Genomic DNA, 18791 nt, shown 5'->3' with positions numbered 1-18791 from the left:
TTCTTTAGATTAGCCAAACCCAAATCCTATGGTTGCTCTTCATATGTTTTAGTCTTCAGGCCTTTGATCATCTTAGTTGTTCTTCTCTGAACTTTGTCCAAAGTCTCAACATCTTTTTATAACATGGTAACCAAAATTGGTCGCATTATTCCAGGTGTGGTCTTACTAGGGTTTCATAAAGCGGTAATAATATTTCATGTGATCTTGATTCTATGCCTCTGTTTATACAACTCAGGATTGCATTAGGGTTTTTTTTTTTGGCAGCGGCTACACACTACTGGCTAATATTCAAGTGATCATCCACTAGCACTCCAAGGTCCCTATTTGATTTTCGGTGTTGGCATAAGCTCTACTTTATATGCATAATTTAGAAAGAAATTTAATATACTGTAGATCAGGGGTAGTCAACCTTTTTATACCTACCACCCACTTTTGTATCTCTGTTAGTAATAAAATTTTCTAACTGCCCACCGGTTCCACAGTAATGGTGATTTATAAAGTAGGGAAGTAACTTTATTTTATAACATTTATAAAGCAGAGTTGCAGCAAACCCTTACCACCCACCATGAAAGTTGGAACGCCCACTAGTGGGCGGTAGGGACCAGGTTGACTACCACTGCTATAGATGAAAAAAATGACTGGAATTAAACAACATATAGTAAAACAGAGTTTCAAGTGGAATTATATAGAAATCATGAACATGTGATTGTAAAACTATATAGTTTTTTAGTAATATTTTAAATGAAAGTAATGATAAAATCAGGTCAGAATTTTGATTGTAAAACAATATACATATAGTTTACAATCAAAATTCTGATTGTTTTACAATTAATATGCTTATAGATATCAATTAGAAAACAATGATAGAAGATTGGTTTTGTATATAGTTAGTAACAAAACTACTATACAAACAAAGAGAGAAAAATATTTGAATACCTACAATGGAAGAGTGAACCATGAAGATGGTGGAATTTGCAAAAATGGCAAAATTGACCTATTTGATCAAGGCTAAAACAAGTATATAAAAGACTGGAAATTCACACTTCCTTCTGGTTGAAAATGTGAAAAAAATTAATTGGTGATTTATGAATTTGCTGGTTTAAAAGACTTGCATATGAGAAGAAGAGAACCAGGTAATGTAATCTTCAAAAGGGAGAAGTTTGTTTGTAACTGGTGTCAAGAAGATTGGAAGTTGCTTCTTTATATACCATTTCCTTTTTCTATCTGTACTGTTCCTCACACTTTTTCTGTTTTTATTCTGTTTTTTTAAATATAAAAACATACATTTTATTTTTATGTAGGTAAAAATCTCTGATACAAATTATAAAAACAACAAAAATTGGTTAAAATTTCCTAATGAACGCTGCAACACTCATAGGTGAAAATCATTTCACCTGTAAACATTCCATAAACATTCTTATTCAGTAAAGAGATCCCAGGTCTTTTCCTTCCTCTTTTTTGCATGACACCATGGATGACACAAAGGACAAATGGTCAACTACATTTTTTTCACCAAAACAACCCCATATGAAAAAGTGGTTGATGCCAGAAAAAGATTCATTAGTCTATGCGAGCCCATGTTTCACTGTCATGATAATGTAGCTTGCTCTACAGTTAAAAAGGGACTATAATATCTTTAGGGACATGGTGGCTCAGTGGCTAAGACACTGAGCTTATCAATCAGAATGGTCAATAGTTCAGAGGTTTGAATCCCTAGTGCCGCATAACAGAATGAGCTCCCATTACTTGTCCCAGCTTACCTAGCAGTTAGAAAGCATGTAAAAAGATGCAAGTAGAAAAACAGGAACCACCTTTGGTGGGAAAGTAACAGCATTCTGTGCACCTCAGTGTTTATTCATGCTGGCCACATGACCACGGAGATGCCTTCAGACAGTGCTGGCTTTTTGACTTTGAAATGGAGATGAGCAATGCTCCCTAGACTCAGGAACCTTTACCTTTATCTTATAATACCTTTCATTGATATAAAGTACTAGAAGCGATCAAGGGATTCCTGTCAATGTTAAAGTCATGGGCTTTGTTCATATTTCAGTTTCAAAAGAAGAGGCAACAATAGTTGTGAATATTGCAAATCTTTGTAGCATAAAATTGTGCAAAAACCTGGAATAGAACTCTGGACGAAAGGGCTACACAATATTTTTCCTAGATGCAAATTGATAGGAAAAATTCAGGAACATTTCTCTGAATAGTAGTAATAAAATAATTAACAGATGAAATAAATAATAATAACTTAGGGATTTTTAGGGATATCTCTCTCTCTCTCTCTCTCTCTCTCTCTGTTAGTCGGTGTTGGTCGGGGGGCAGAGATCGTCCCTGAGGCCCCTAACATATGGGGTGCCGCAGGGTTCGGTCTTATCCCCCCTACTATTTAACATATACATGAAACCACTGGGCGAGATCATTCGGAGGCACGGGATAAAATACCACCAATACGCGGACGATACACAATTGTATCTGTCCGCCCCGTGCCAACTCAATGAAGCGGTGGACGTGATGAACCAGGGCCTTGAGGCCGTTAAGAGCTGGATGAGCACTAACAAACTGGTACTCAACCCGGACAAGACCGAGTGGCTGTTGTGCTTCCCTCCCAATAATTTGGCCGACATTCCAACACTCAGGCTGGGGGGGGGTCAAATTTTATACCCCTCAGACAGGGTCCGTAACTTAGGAGTCCTCCTGGATTCACAGCTGACTTTCGACCATCAGCTGTCGGCTGTGACCAGGGGGGCATTTGCCCAGGTTCGCCTGGTCCGTCAGTTACGGCCCTACCTGAACCGGGAGGCTCTCGCAACAGTCACTCGAGCCCTTGTGATCTCTAGGCTGGAATACTGCAATGGGCTCTACATGGGGTTGTCCTTGAAGAGCATCCTGCGACTGCAGTTAGTCCATAATGCAGCCACGCGAGTGATAGTGGGCGCACCGCGGTTCGCCCACATTGCACCCATCCTCCGCGAGCTGCACTGGCTACCTGTCGGTCTCCGGGTGCACTTCAGGGTACTGATGACCACCTTAAAGCACTCCATGGTAGTGGATCTGGATACTTGAGAGACCGCCTTCTGCCGATTACCTCCCTCCGACCGATTAGATCGCACAGGCTGGGCCTCCTCCGGATTCCATCCGCCAGTCAATGTCGACTGGCGACTACACGGAGGAGAGCCTTTTCTGTTGCAGCTCCGACCCTGTGGAACGATCTCCCCGTTGAGATTCGTACCCTCACCACCATCCAGACCTTCCGCACAGCCCTCAAGACCTGGCTCTCCCAGCAGGCCTGGGGATAGGTTTCCAATTTACCCGCCCGAGTGTTGACTGTTGAATGCATGTTGTGGTTTACCATTTTATTTTGGTCACTTATTGTTTGTCTCTTGTTACTGCACACCCTTCCCTTATGATTGTAAGCCGCCCTGAGTCCCCTCAGGGAGAAGGGCGGCCTATAAATCTTAATAAAATGTCTCAAAAAAAATCTCTCTCTCTCTCTCTCTCTCTCTCTCTCTCTCTCTCTCTCTCTCTCTCTCACTCTCTCTCTCTCTCTCTCTCTCTCCAGATATAATTACAGCTTCTAGGGTTTTGTTTTTCCTTGCCCCTTTTTCCTAGAGCCAACAATACACCCTTGTCCCTTTGTTGTTTCATTTTCAGTCATTTCAGACTGAATGCAGACTTTGGATAACATTGAGGAAAAGACTGGAGGGCATTTTGCGTTATTTGTACAAAATAGTCCTACAACAGCAGGACAATCCTTTTTGCCAAGCAGAATTCAGCAGAGAATACAATGCAGGATAATTTGTGGAAAGAAATATCAAAGGCTGAAGGCATCTCAAATCAGAATTTCTGCTACACCTTACAAATAATCATATTTGGTTGGTGCATGAAATCAAATAAGCAGGTTAGTTGCAGAAAAAATGAACAGGACTCAGTCGCCCCATTTCAGTTTCTGGAATATAAAATACGCTTTATGCCTTGGCCATTTCATAAATTTATGGGATTAGATTTAGTACTATTAATTATTTTATATGGCAACATTAATTAATTTTTAAATTAATTCACAGACATAGAAAGCAGCATAATAGCATCCCCAACAATATAAGTCATTCTTATCAAGTTAAACTCCCAAATGCTCTCCAGGATTTTAAATTGTTCTTTGCCATCATTTTGTTCAGGATCATCCACAGGCAATGCATTTTAAAAAAATAGATTAGTTTTGGTTATTTCAACATTCTTGACCTTTCACGCGGGATATCTTATTCTTAAACAGGATGTCTTAAATACATTTTTAATGAATTTAACACAGAATACATGGCAATGTTTTATATCTCAAAATTGACACTCTTGAGTTATATTGATTGCAAATGCCAGAATTCCAAGGAAAATTCCAGATTGGATTATCAACTCTCCCCATTCAATTCAAGATATGTTAGTGTCCATCCATTAAAATCTGAATATTATTTTTTTTGTGTATATTTTCCTTGTGCACATTACATGTATCCTTACCAATGTATTAAGTGCTAATATAAATTATAAAATGTGATGATTAATCTAATAGCACAATAGATTATAGATTACTTCTAGATTAACTAGATACTTTAGCATGATTAAGATATCCTTTGGATTTAATAAATATAACTAACTTAATTTGAATTACCTTCAATATATAACTATTACTATAATTATACCTGCTTTATGAAAAGTCTATATTATGAAAACTCTATATTTTTTATTTCTATAAAGCACAGGGAGCTTTTGGCAAGAATACAAAACAATGCTGAGATTTTCAAAAGGGTCATGTTGTAATGTAATGAGACTGACTTAGAAAAATTCCTATATGAAATGAAAAGGTAAATGAAGTAGCAATAAAAAACCTAAATTTACTCTTAAATAAAATATCTTTCCATTGTTGTTAATATCTTATATCCCATTTAATATGCAATAACCAGTAATGCCATTCTGTTGTTACAACCTATTAACAACAACATCTATATTCAGGGATCAGTTTCAACCATACATGAATGACAAGTAAAGATGAAAGAACAAAGCTATTGCTTCAGAGATGAGGGGTGGGGAGATCCAAATTATACCTAATATCCAGAAATTCAGATATCATTAAGGAAGTGCTAATTCATTGCACTGTTTTCATTCCTGATGTTACAAATTATAATTTATATTGATGAAAAAAATTACCTCAGTCCTGGATTTCTAGCCTTCTGCCTTAATCACTAGACCAAACTGGTTCATATACAACTCACACAATACTCTTCACCTGCTTAATGAATTAAGTATGTTCTCTGGCTTCTGACAACACATTGTATCATAAACTAACCACAACATGCTAATCCACAAAATCCCTAACTCACATTAACACCAACCAAATTTAGAATGTGTTATGAATACATCTGTAAGCCTTTATTTGACCTAGTCAATCAGATTAAATAAACATGGACAATTGGACATTGTATACTTTGAAAATGGTTAAGGTATTTTTTTTAAAAAAACTCATCTTTTCCCATTAAGTGAGAGTAAGTAAAACATAATTATGGTGTATCTATGGCTGGCCTAACCCACACACAAAGAGATACAGATTAACAGAGTTGGAAGGGACCTCTTAGGTAATCTAGTCCAACCCCCTTTCCCGCCCAAGGAAGGGATCCTACACCATTTCACATCGTCAAGCTTCTAAGAGCAAAGTAGAGGAGTACCATTTATTTGCTTCTCTTAGCAACTTACCACAGCTCAGCAGAATAGCTCTAAGACATCTCTATAGGGGATCTTGCCTGCATAGGAGTTCTGCCTTTTGAAAATGCTGGAGGTGGCTGGGAGAAGGCTGAAGTGTTATTCCTAGAGGTAAATCATGTTATCACTTTCCCTCAGCAAGGATACAAAACAACATGAGGGAAATCAACGCTGTCTTATACCAATCTAATTACTGATGTTGGCCTATGTCCAAATCCTAGGTAGATTTTGCACAAGAGCACATAAGATTCACCGGACATTTACAGGCCAAGTTCCTACTGTGCAATTTTATATATATTAACATTTTTATGTAACTTCAGATATTGTCACACTTTATGAAAATGTGAGATATCATGTTAGACATTATCACATTTAACGTAATTTTAGATATTACCTCATTAATAGCTGAGAGACAGATTGCTCCTTTGGAATCTTTCTTGTGGATTCTAGTCATCTTGTTTTATAGACATATTTTCATTTAATTCATCCCAAATTTTATTTACTTGTTTCTTAAGATATGTTTATCACCATTTCTTGTATTGGACTAATAAAATGAATGACTCACTCATGCAACATCATTAACATCACTATGTAAGAATCTGATCTTTACTTTTTCTATTCCCAGTCCTTGTTAGCTAAGTGTGTCTTTAGACATTTTTCTTAGACAGTTGTGCAATTTAAGTATAATGTTCTAATGTGTCTCTGTCCCCCATTTAATTCCTTGGCCTAATAAAGCTATTTGTTATAGAAAAAACCACAGGAGACCCAGCTGTTTACCTACTGTATTTTACAAATAGTATTTTCACTGAAGAAGCTTTGAAACGTCACCTCCAGGTGAAAGCAAGCAAAGCAAAATAAGGAAGCTTAAAAATATCCTTCAGGTCACCTTTAAGCAGTAAGGCTACTCCACAGTTAAGTTAGCCAACTGAAAATAAAACCAATAATTTTGACAGAACTCTTCAAGTTGGGTTGCAGAAGAAAACCAAATTACTTCCATAAATCAGGAGAATACATCTGTCTCTACCTGTGTAGCAAAGCAAGTCCTTTAATTTAGAAGGCTGAAGAAAAGCAGGATTCTCGTGCATCAATTTCTCATCAGTTTGTGGGAATCTCAAAAACAAGTCAAGTCAAGTAGGTTTTATTGTCATTTCAACAGTACACAGTGAGACAAAACAAGGTTTCCCCAGGACCAAGGTGCTACATCAGATGTTAGATCGGCGGCAGAAATGACGAGGAGGCGTCTGAACCCCGGACACCGCAGCCAGAGCCTCCTTGTCAATCTGGCTGTAGTTCCTCTCGGCGGAGGAAAGTGTCCGGGAGTAAAAAGCTATGGGGGCTTCTGAGCCATTGGGAAGGATGTGACTCAGAACCGCCCCCAAACCCACAGGAGAGGCGTCACAGGCTAAAGTCAGGGGCAGCTTGTCGCTGTATTGGACTAAGACTCTGACGTCAGCAGGGATTTGACAGCCGCGAACACATGCGCTTCGCGGCTGCCCCAGCACCAGGCCGCGGATCGGTCAAGTAACCAATGCAGCGGATTGGCTAGTGACGTCTTGTGCGGAATGAATGGCACATAAAAATTTAAAAGGCCGAGGAACGCTTGAAGCTGCGCCTTCGAGGTTGGGGGGGGGGTGTGTTCCTTATGGCAGCAATTTTTGAAGGGGTGGGGTGGATTCCCTGGGCATCAATCAAGAAGCCCAGGAATTCCACTTGGGGCACAGCAAAAGAACATTTGCTGCGCTTCAATTTTAAGCCCACGCCCCTAAAACGGTCAAGGACCTTCCTGAGGACTTTGATGAGGTCTGAGCGGCTGCTTGCAGCGATCAGGACATCATCAAAGTAGGGAACAACGCCAGGGAGTCCATGGAGCAAGTGCTCCATGAGGCTCTGGAAGATCCCCGGGGCAACGGATATGCCAAATTGGAGGCAGCAACAGCGGAAAGCCCCCCGGTGGGTGACGATGGTCTGGGCAGCCGCCGCATCGTCATCCACAGGGAGCTGCTGGTAGGCCTGCACCATATCCAGTTTAGAGAAAATGCAGCCCTGTCCCAATGAGTGGAGCAGATGCTGCACGACAGGGACTGGATAGGGGTTTGCCTGGAGGCCAAGGTTGATCGTCGACTTGTAGTCAGCGCAGATCCTGATGGACCCGTCGGCCTTCACGGGGATCACTATGGGGGTTTTCCATCATGAATGGTCAACGGGTTCCAGCACTCCCTGCGCCAAGAGCTTGTCAAGCTCGGCGTCAACCTTTGGCCTCAAGGCAAAAGGCACCCTGCGGGCCTTCAGCCTGATAGGAGCAACCTGGGAGATGGGGGTGCCCTTGTATTGGCCCAGCTGCCCATTGAAGATGTCAGCATAGTCCGAAAGGACTGCTGCTACATCGGGGGGGGCGTGTCCACCACACTGTGCACTCCAGTGAGGGATAGCCCTAAAGGTGAAAACCAATCGAGACCCAGAATTGAGGGAAGCGGCTTGACAACAATGAGGGCTGGGAGGACAGCACAACGGCTCCCATAGGCAACCCGCAACCCATAGCACCCCAGGGTGGTGATGTTTGACCCTTGATAGTCCCTTAGGATAGCGTCCGGTGGCAAAAGCTGGGACTTGGTCACATGGGGGCAGAGTTTTGTGAAGGTGGCCCAAGAAAGGAGGGAGCGGGAGGAGCCAGAATCGACCTCCATTAAACAGGGGGAGCCCTCAATGGTGACAGTTATTGTAATCTTCTGCGTACCCTCGGGTGCCAGGTTGACAGACACAGCGGGGATGGCAGGTACACCCTCGGTAAGCGTGTAGCAATCATCCTGGTGCGGCTGCGGCCACCTGGCTGGTTTATTCTTCGGAGGTGGAGGAGGACCGTAGACAGGAGGCTGTTCAGCTGGTGAGAGAGGAGGCAGGGTGGCCCGGCAGACCTGCGCTAAATGGCCCTTCTTGCCGCAGCGGCTGCATACTGTGGTCTTGAATGGGCAGGTAGACCGGGGATGCGAGTCTCCGCAGCCGAGGCAAGCTGACGCGGCAGCAGGAGAACGGAGCAGCTCCTGCCTTTGTTGTTGTTGAGGACGGCGAGGGGTAGCCCTCAGACGATCCACTTGAGTCATATGGAGGTGTTCTGGCAAAGGTGCCAGTTCATCGAACAAGTTGGTTATATATGTGGAAGGTTGAGGTGGAGAGGGTTCAGGACCCGGCAAGGCAGGCAAGGCAGGCAATGCAGGCATAGTGGACACAGCAGCCGCGTGAGACAAGTAACGGTCGATCTCAACAGAAGATAGATCGGCTAGTTCAGCGGCCCTGGCTTCATCTATGGCAAATACTAGCGTCACTTTAGGTTTTCCTAGGAGTCTGCGCCTCAGGAAAATGTCCTTGAGGCCACATACAAATTGTTCTGCCAAGTTATCCTCTAAGTCAGGGAAATCGCATTGCGCTGCGGCGACTCGTAGAGCTTGCAGGAACTGATTGACTGTTTCTGATGGCTTTTGCACTTGCCTGCGGTAGGCAAATTGGCGTGCGATCTGTGAAGGGGTAGGTGCGTAGTAGGCTTGAAGCCCTTCAGTGAGTTCTTCCCAAGATAAATCGTATACGGCCCTAGGGGCAGCAGAAGATCGAGCCGTTGCGAACATCTCAGGACTGCAGGCGGTTAAAAAGAATCCGCATTTTCTGGCCTGAGAATAACCCTGTCTATTGTTGGCAATGAGAGAGCATTCAAATCTCTCTAAGAATGCTGCCCAGGACTCTCCACCAGCTCCGAAAGGAGCGAAGGCTGGCATGCCGGCCATTGTTCGCGGCTGAGGCGATTTGGCGACGCGGCTGAGGCGATTTCAGGCGCGGTTTGTCCGGTCTGGTCTACGCGCCTAATAAGATCGTTGCTTGCTCTTCAGGTTGTACTCAGAGCCGGAGTTCCCCCACCGCTCGTCACCAGTGTTAGATCGGCGGCAGAAATGACGAGGAGGCGTCTGAGGTAACCTTTCAACGATTTATTACAAGCAAGATAGAACGAACGTCAACTGTGAGTAGACCGGCACCTCTCCTCCGTTTGACAGCCTTTTATACTCGGTCGAGCCAATAGACTCGCGTATGACAGCCCGGCAACTGGCAGGCGCGTCTGATTGGCTAAGATGTGCCTGGCTGCTGCCAAGCTGTCATTCGTAAGTCCGAGGACTTACGAGGCTACAACATCAGACAACATAGATAAAAAGAAAAAGTGCAGAACACAGAACTACATATAGCTCTAAATCTAAGAACTTAGAGAGAGTTGATGAATCTGATGGCTTGTTGAAAGAAACTGTTACACAGTCTGTTTGTGCGGGTCTGAATGCTTCTGTACCTTTTTCCAGATGGCAGGAGAGTAAAGAGCATGTATGAGGGGTATGTGTGGTCAGCCACAATGTTTCTGGCTTTACAACTGCAGCGTGTAGTGTATATGTCCATGACAGATGGAAGAACAACCCCAATGATCTTCTTTGCCGTCCTCACTATTCGCTATAGGGTCTTGCGATCCGAAATGGTGCAATTCCCAAACCAGGTGGTGATGCAGCTGCTCAGAGTGCTTTTGATGGTCCCTCTGTAGAAGGTTGTGAGGATGTGTGGTGGAAGCTGTGCCTTCCTCAGTTTCCTAAGAAAGTAAAGATGCTACTGGGCCTTCCTTGTTATGGAACTGGTGTTGAAGGACCAGGTGATATTCTCCGCCAGGTGAATTTACTGTTGAAGGCACCAGGCTAGAAACTAAGAAACAGTGAGTCTGGTTTCACTTTAGTATGAAAACCAGTTTAGTCCAACCTATTTCAGAGGGTTGTTGTGGAGAAAATAGGAGGAAGAAGGAATATTACATATGCTGCCTTGACTTATTTATAAAAATATAAGTATATATCAGACTTATACCCAACCAATCAATATATCCATTAAGAAACACCAGCAGTAGCAACCCATTATTGAACTCTATAAGTGTTAAAAACCTTAGACCAATTTTGCATATTTTCTTCTCTTTCCCAGAAGTCTTTAAATCCCACAGATAAAATTCCAACACCTGAGTTCTTTGACTATCTTTTGTCTCTTCTCTCAAAGCCTTGTCATTTTTTTAAAAAAAAAATCAAAGCCCATTTCCTATTTTAATGTAACCTTTCCAAGCAAAGGCTTCTTCTCAAATACTCCCTTAAAGATCTCTACTGCGTATTAAATATATATATGCTACCCATCTCCCTTTGTAGTGATTCTGTGTTGTGGATTGGATCAGGTTCGGGTATATACCTAGCAGATTTTTTTTTGTCTTCCATAACTTGCTTTCACTTAAACAGTTTTATGTATTTTCCACTTCTAGGTTCCACACCTGCCATATGGACTGACCTCTTATTCTGAATTTGTAAACAACTGCATGCAAAATACTCACATTTGCAAAAATGTATTGTGGTGGCATCACAAAGATGCTATATTTGCATCTATTCATTTAGGAATTCTTTAAAGCATAAAATTTGACTAGGGATGCCTTAAGTTTTGCATGCATTTGTACACCCAATTACTAGAAACCATCCATCATGGGTTTATTTGTCGTTGAAACTTCACCACCTACCAGTAAATAAATGAAGTATGTTAATAGACCTGTACTAGGAAGAGTAAAGCTTGCCCAAATAAATGTGTATTTGGAAAAATGTACTTATTTATTTATTACAGTTTTGTCACCCATTTCCCCTTTAAGGCAATTCTTAAAGACTATTCAAAGTATATTTTATTTAAATAAAGATAAAGGGAAGCTGGGTCATTAAAGTAAATGAGTTCTGCATTTTTGCTTTTGGAAATAGTATTGTAGATTATATATAAAGACCTGTGCATTTATTTCAATATTTAAATAATTTATATACCTGCCCATTTCATGAAGGCGATTCTGTATAGCATACAATTTAAAGTCATAGAAAATAACATACTTCATAAAATCAATATACAAACTATTTATGTATATATTTATTTCAAGCAAGTCACACTGGGCGGCTTACAATTCTAAATTTCTAAAACAATCAAAACAATTTAAAGACATTAAAACAATCAAAATATCCACAAAATACATAAGCATAAATGCAAATAAATATTTATAAATAAGTAATAAGCAAGTATAAAAAGAAAATAAATACATATAAATCATATTGTGATACTGTCAGGCCTGCAGTCATCTTGCATCAGTCAAACTATGCATTTTCTATTGTGAGAAAATTTGTGGGGGGAATTATACGGAGTTGTGTGATATGCCATAACAACATTCTTTCTAGAAAGCCAAGGTCATCCTTTGTCTTTGCACCTCTGCACCTGACTGGAACTGGATGGGTGAAGCTGCCAGCATGGCAGTGGAAGATTGGACCATGTGATGGATTTGTGGGCATGGGGGCAAGATCTTGAACTTTCAACTGGGTGGGAAAACCGGAAGCCTTTAGATTCGGGTTTTCCCAGATGTGCCAACATGGCTCTCTTAATAAATTTGAACTTTGTGGAATCCTTTGCCTCAGACTCTGATTTACTTTTGGATGCTATTTGGAACCCTGACAGATACATGTTGAGAGTAACAAATCCATTCCTTTTCAATCACTAAACAAAACAATAGATGACAGAGGTTGTTTAACCTCACAGTCCAAATGCTTTCTAAAGAGTTCTTGGAGTCAAAGTCCAGACATCTTAATGTTGTGAAACATTTAAATAGAGGTGGGGGGCAACAAGCTATGGAAGCCAGAAGAGATTTTAAGGAGTAATTGTAATTCCTAGTACTCTTCTGGACTCTACTTGGCAGTTTGCCAATTGCATCTTCATTTGTAGGGATAATTATGTAATTGATGATGCAATATACATCACACTATTGTCTCTGCTTTGCTACAACATTAGGAAGATGATCAAGAACAACTGCTACGTTTTTGAATAATTATGGTAGCAGAAAAAAGCCACTGACATCTCATTCCTATTTTGTCTGGAAAAATGCACCTCACAGATTTGGGCAAGGAGGAAATTGAAAGTATTGTCTACATCACCTCTAGTTCTACTCTAAAATCTCTCAAAAATAGCTGGCCAACCTAGGCTAAAGCTGCCATAAATCTTACAACAAAAAATAACACAATAAAAGAGTTGGAAGGGATTTTGGAGGTCTTCTAGTCTAACCCCCTGCTTAGGCAGGAAATCCTACATCACTTCAGATAAATGGTTATCCAATCTCTTCTTAAAAACTTTCAGTGTTGGAGCATTCACAACTTCAGTTGTTCCACTGATTAATTGCTCTGTCAGGAATTTTCTCCTTAATTCCAAGTTGCTTCTCTCATTGATCAGTTTCCACCCACTGCTTCTTGTCCTACCCTTAGGTACTTTGGAGAATAGCTTGACTCCCTCTTCTTTGTGAAAGCTCCTAAGATATTGGAACACTGCTATCATGTCTCCCCTAGTCCTTCTTTTCATTAAACTATAGATATCCAGTTCCTGCAACCCTTCTTCATATGTTTTAGCCTCCAGGCCCCTAATCATCTTTGTTGCTCTTCTCTGCACTCTTTCTAGAGTCTCCACATCTTTTTTTCATCATGCTGACCAAACCTGGATGCAATATTCCAAGTGTGGCTTTACCAAGGCATTATAAAGTGGTATTAACACTTCACGTAATCTTGACTCTATCTCTATGTTTATGCAGCCTAGGACAGTGTTGGCTTTTTTGGCAACTGCTGAACACTACTGGCTCATAAACACTTCTGGCTCAAAAAAAAAAAACCCTCCTTTTAACTCTATACAAAAAGAGAATAAAATAAATTGTTAATGTTGTATCTATTTGTCTGATTATAAGAAAATTTAAAAATCCAAAAATTCTTCACAGGGGAGGTAGGCAATGAAGTTCCTAAAATAAGAAAATGGACAGCCTACAATCTCTGCAAAGCAACATCAGTTAAGCAGGAATAAAAGACTATTTTTCTCCAGGACCGTAGGATGTCATTGTTCTCTTAGAAGTGGCACAGCGTTCTCATGTGGAACTGCTTTATAATGCTTTAGCATGGGGCTTATTAGAAAAAGTGTTTACAGGGAAGGTCAATAACAATAAACCATTTTCACCATTTATATAAAGCTACCACAATATATAGCAAGGTATTATTCACACAGGTTGGTCAAGTAAGAGAATTGGATTGAAACTCTTCTGCCATATTTCTTTAGAAAATTGATATAAATGTAGGAAAACAACTATCTGTTATGAGCATAGCAAAAGATTTTAGCTTCTTTGTATGGAATAAGTCACCAAGAGACAGAAGCTGTGTTTTGCTCCTCTACTGCTAGACCATAACACTAGTCATAATCAAGGAGGAACTATAACATTATGGGAGTTTTACTAAGAAGATTTCTAAGATGAAAAGGTCTACTGATTTCCATTTAAAAAATCCTAAGGTTAACTACTATTGTGTCTTATGCTTGAGTTCAGCATAAATTATAAGTAGGATAATAAAGCAAAGAATATTCCTGACCCCTATTCAAATCAATTTGAGAATACTCCTTTCAGAACCTTTCACAGAACAACTAACCATAAATGTTTTGGATGGAACATGCTAATATCCATCCATTCATTTTCTTTATAGTTTTGTTTATACTGACATGGCTAATAATTTATTTCCATTACTAAAATTCTACAGCAAAAAAAAAAAGGCATCAAAGAATGGTAATTGATGTGCTATAGATAAAAGAGGAGGTTTATTTATTTTAGAAGGCTTTTGGTATGCAAATCCATGATCCAGCATGAAACCTAAGCATCTTTTTAATTCATTTATTTTGCACTTAATAATGCAGAAATGCACATTGCACAAAAATTGCACACTAATTAAAATGGAAAGAAAATAGCAGGGAATTTTTCATTGTCAGTGTATTTGAACTGCCCCACATTCATGCTGATGAAGTTCCTTAATAATTCAGAAAAATCTGCAATCTAAAATATTGGAAATCGCAATAATATCTTAATCATGGAAGGAAAATATAGTTTCCTTAATAGATTTTTATCCATATGTCATTAATATCTCCTGTTTCATCCCTCCATCTTGTTCTGATTAATACAGAGGAGAAAGATCCATACAGGATTTTTCAGTATAAATTACAATTTAGCTCTATATATCATGAGTTGAAAGAATATATATATAATGTGTGCTTTTGTATCTTTTCTTTGCTTGTGATATAGTTAAAACTCTGGGACTGCAGTTAAAGCATTGGATGATAAATGTGAACAAATAGAGCTCTTGCATCAGTTCCTAATTAGCAGATTGGAGAGAAAATAAATTCCTTTTCAGACAAAATCTTTCAAGGAGTAGACAAAGCTGTCAAGGGCTTGTTTCGTTGTCTCATTTTTTTCAGTCTTAAGTTCAGTTTGTTCCTTCATCAATTTGAAGCGCTTTTTTCTACACACTAAATTTAAACTTGTTGAAAAATTTATTTTTCTCTTGACCTCTACCAAAGATCTGAAATGAAGATTTCAGATTAAGAGATCTTGGGCATCCTACCTCCTTTGCTCCCAGAAGATCATACCTAATAAGACCGTTGGAGATAGTTTTGATATAATTTTTGATGGGAAGACACCGTCACACAATTTGGAAAAGAAAGGAGAAAAACAGTATTATTGGTTTATACATTGGCTTTAATGTGAAATATTAGTATATAAAAGAACTCTATGTCTACTATATATTTGTGTGTCCAGTATAATTAACATATTATGAAATGACTTTAATACACATAGGTCTGTGTTAAGAGTTCCAAATATTTATTACTCCACTAATAGAGAATATATATAGCTTAGAGTTGAATTGGTGAGTTCCAAAGATGTCTTATCTGGTAACAAAATATCTGCAGGAAGACAATGCTCAGAATACCAATATTCAATGGATTTAGAATGCTGTGTGTCCATATGGTCAAACTTCTCCACATTTTCAATTGAATGTAGAGCATGTGAATGGAGGGATAGGTTAATACTATTACCGTGGTTAGTATAATGAAGTGTTAATGTTAAGTGTTAATACCACTTTATAATGCCTTGGTAAGGCCACATTTGGAATACTGCATTCAGTTTTGGTCGCCATGATGTAGAAAAGATGAGGAGACTCTAGAAAGAGTGCAGAGAAGAGCAACAAAGATGATTAGGGGACTGGAAACTAAAATGAAGAATGGTTGCAGGAACTGGGTATATCTAGTTCAGTGATGGCGAACCTATGGCACGTGTGCCACAGGTGGCACACGGAGCCATTTGTCAGGGCACGTGAGGCGCTGCCCTGTTAGCTGGCCAGCGCACATGCACGCGCTGGCCAGCTGGGTTCACCCATTTTTAAAGCCATTTTTCACCCTCCCCAGGCTCCAGAGGCTTTATAGGAGGAGGGCGAAAAGAGTCTCCCCTGCTCCCCCTGGAGGCCCTCCGGAGGCTTCATGAGCTTCCCTGAAGCCTCCGGAGTACAAAAAAATGGCTCTACAGGCAAATCAGAAGTTTGGGAATGGACTTCCTGTTTGCTTGGAGGGTAATTTTGACTGCTCCGGAGACTTCAGGGAAGCCTCCTGAAGATTCCTGAAGCCTCCGGAGGGCTACCAGGGGGCGGGGAGGCTGTTTTCACCCTCCCCAGGTTCATATAAAGCCTCTGGAGCCTGGGAAGGGTGAAAAAGCAAATAATGGGAGGTTGCACCTGTAGTGTGCGCATGCGCACTGTGGGGGATTGCGCATTACATTATGGTTGTGGCACACCCGCACATGACCCCCCCTGCACTCCCCCCACTTATGGCACGCAAACCAAAAAAGGTTCACCATCGCTGGTCTAGGGTTTCCTGCCTAGACAGGGAGTTGGACTAGAAGATCTCCAAGGTCCCTTCCAACTCTGCTATTGTATTGTATTGTGTAAGCCCCAATTTGATTTTTAAAAAATCTTTTCATGAATGGAAGTAAAAAAAAAACCTTTTCCTTCAGGGTGCCCTGAAGAATGTTCAGTCATGAAATTCTGATACTGTACCTTTTTATACTTATTCAGGAATAAAAGTGTTCATAACATAGTAACTATTGGAGAAGACATGGTTTTTACAGGGCAGTGGTTATGAAGAATACTATTTCCTTTACACCATCCTTGCAAATGTGATCTTTTGATCAGGTTTAAAACCAATGCTATTTAAATGTATTCACATTGGAGTGACATGGAACAAGTCAAACACATTGTGTTGGAAGGCTTTGACTATAAGAGGAAAGGGATAATCGTGCAAGGAGATCCATGGACATCTGTGAGACAATCAAAAAGCTTTGTGAACTTTCCCCAATTCAACAGTTCTGCATAATACACACATGGGAAGACAAAAAATATTAGTTTTCTAGTTACACAAAGAAGAAAATACTCCTTGTTTAGAGATCATTTCTCCATTTCTAGCTGAAGTCAGTTAATGGAAGATGCAGCAGTTGAATTCCCCTCTAAATGGCAAGCTTTTGTTTTACTCATGTGAAGCAGATCTTCTTAATGGATTGGCTTGAGTTCAGCCATGGAGTTAATAAACTAAGGAGAGGCATGCCAAGTTTCTACTTTGAACCTGACTTGCAGTTGCAGCCTCAAGTAGCCAATGAGCCTCTGATTTGTTACCACCCTCAAGCTCAAAAGCACAGCTTTCCTGACTCTTGTGAACAGCACTTACTAAATGGGCTTTCACAGCCTTGAAAATGCTATCTGTTTCAGCTGGATCCATATCACTTAAGGAGTGATATGCAATGTCCACCTTCCGAATTGGTCTGAGTCTAGCTCCAGGGAAAGCATGGGTTAAGGAGGCCAATGATCATGTTGCGCTGATACACAGGGGAGGGTTTCAAAAAATTTTAGAACCTCCTCTGTAGGTGTGGCCTGCTTTGTGGGAGTTGATTGCCAGCCATGTGACTGGCTAGGCATGGCTAACTTGTAAAATGTGGTGAAACTCAGTTAACAACGCTCTTGCTTAGCAACCAAAATGTTGGCTCAGAAACTCTGGCATTTGAAGCACGCAAGTCTTAAAGCTGTCAAGTTACAAGACCCTTGCACCCCTAACCCTTTAGAAAAAAAATCCCCAGGGGTGTTCAAACTTGACAGCTTTAAGACTTGTGGACTTCAAAATCCCAGAATTTCTCCTCCATTCGTGTTGGCTCAGGAACTCTGGCATTGAAGTGTGCAAGTCTTAAAGCTGTGAAGTTACAAGACCTTTGCACCCATAACCTCTTAGAAAAAAACCCAGGGGTGTTCAAACTTGACAGCTTTAAGACTTGTGGACTTCAACTCCCAGAATTCCTCCTCTCACTCTTCATCTTGATGATGTGCAGACTGGTGAGGGGAGGGAGCTGGAACCGGTTCTAAACGGCACTGGAGATTTGTGGAACCTCTTCTACAGAAGAGGTTAGAACTGGCAGGAATCCACCCATGCTGATACACCCAAAAAACCATTGGTGAGCAACATATCAGTAAGAATTGTTTTTCTCCTTCCGCTAGTTTTCTGAAAGCTTTGTTTGCCATCAGTGTTTATGAACCAGGACCAAGTGAGAACAATACATTAGTCCTCATTTCTCTCCCATGATCTACCGGTTATGCAGGCTGGCTTATCAACCCATTTGCCTTTTCCTGTCTCCTTTCTCACCCTTTCAAAACAAAATAAATTCTATTGTGCCAATTTTCTTTTTCCATATAATTCCCAACTCCAAATATTGAAAGACAAACACCTCTCCATTTTCCTGTTTCTTCAAAACACCCTGCTCCTTTACCAAAAAAGAAAAGCTATATAAAATATTGATATAAAGTACCATTGGGCCTGAAACCTCCCTAAAAGCTGCACTGTAAATGCTATTTCATTGTTAGTCTCCAAGGATTGTTCACTATTATTCCCTCAGTACTGTTTAAATGCTATTTTTCCACTGAATACTATTTCCCCAATGATTGCTATTTTCCCATTCATTCTCATTTCTCATTAACTGTTATTTCCCCAACTGTTTCTTGAATGTTTTTCATGTTTTTTGTTGCTATTCCCTCAATGCTATTTATTTTTAGGTTATTTCCCTGCTGAATATCTTTTCCTAATGATTGCTACTTTCTCCATGATGT

This window comes from Thamnophis elegans, chromosome 7, assembly GCF_009769535.1.
Source record: "Thamnophis elegans isolate rThaEle1 chromosome 7, rThaEle1.pri, whole genome shotgun sequence".
Taxonomy (NCBI): domain Eukaryota; kingdom Metazoa; phylum Chordata; class Lepidosauria; order Squamata; family Colubridae; genus Thamnophis; species Thamnophis elegans.
The sequence above is the reverse complement of the archived record's forward strand: the minus strand, read 5'-3'. Positions refer to the sequence as shown.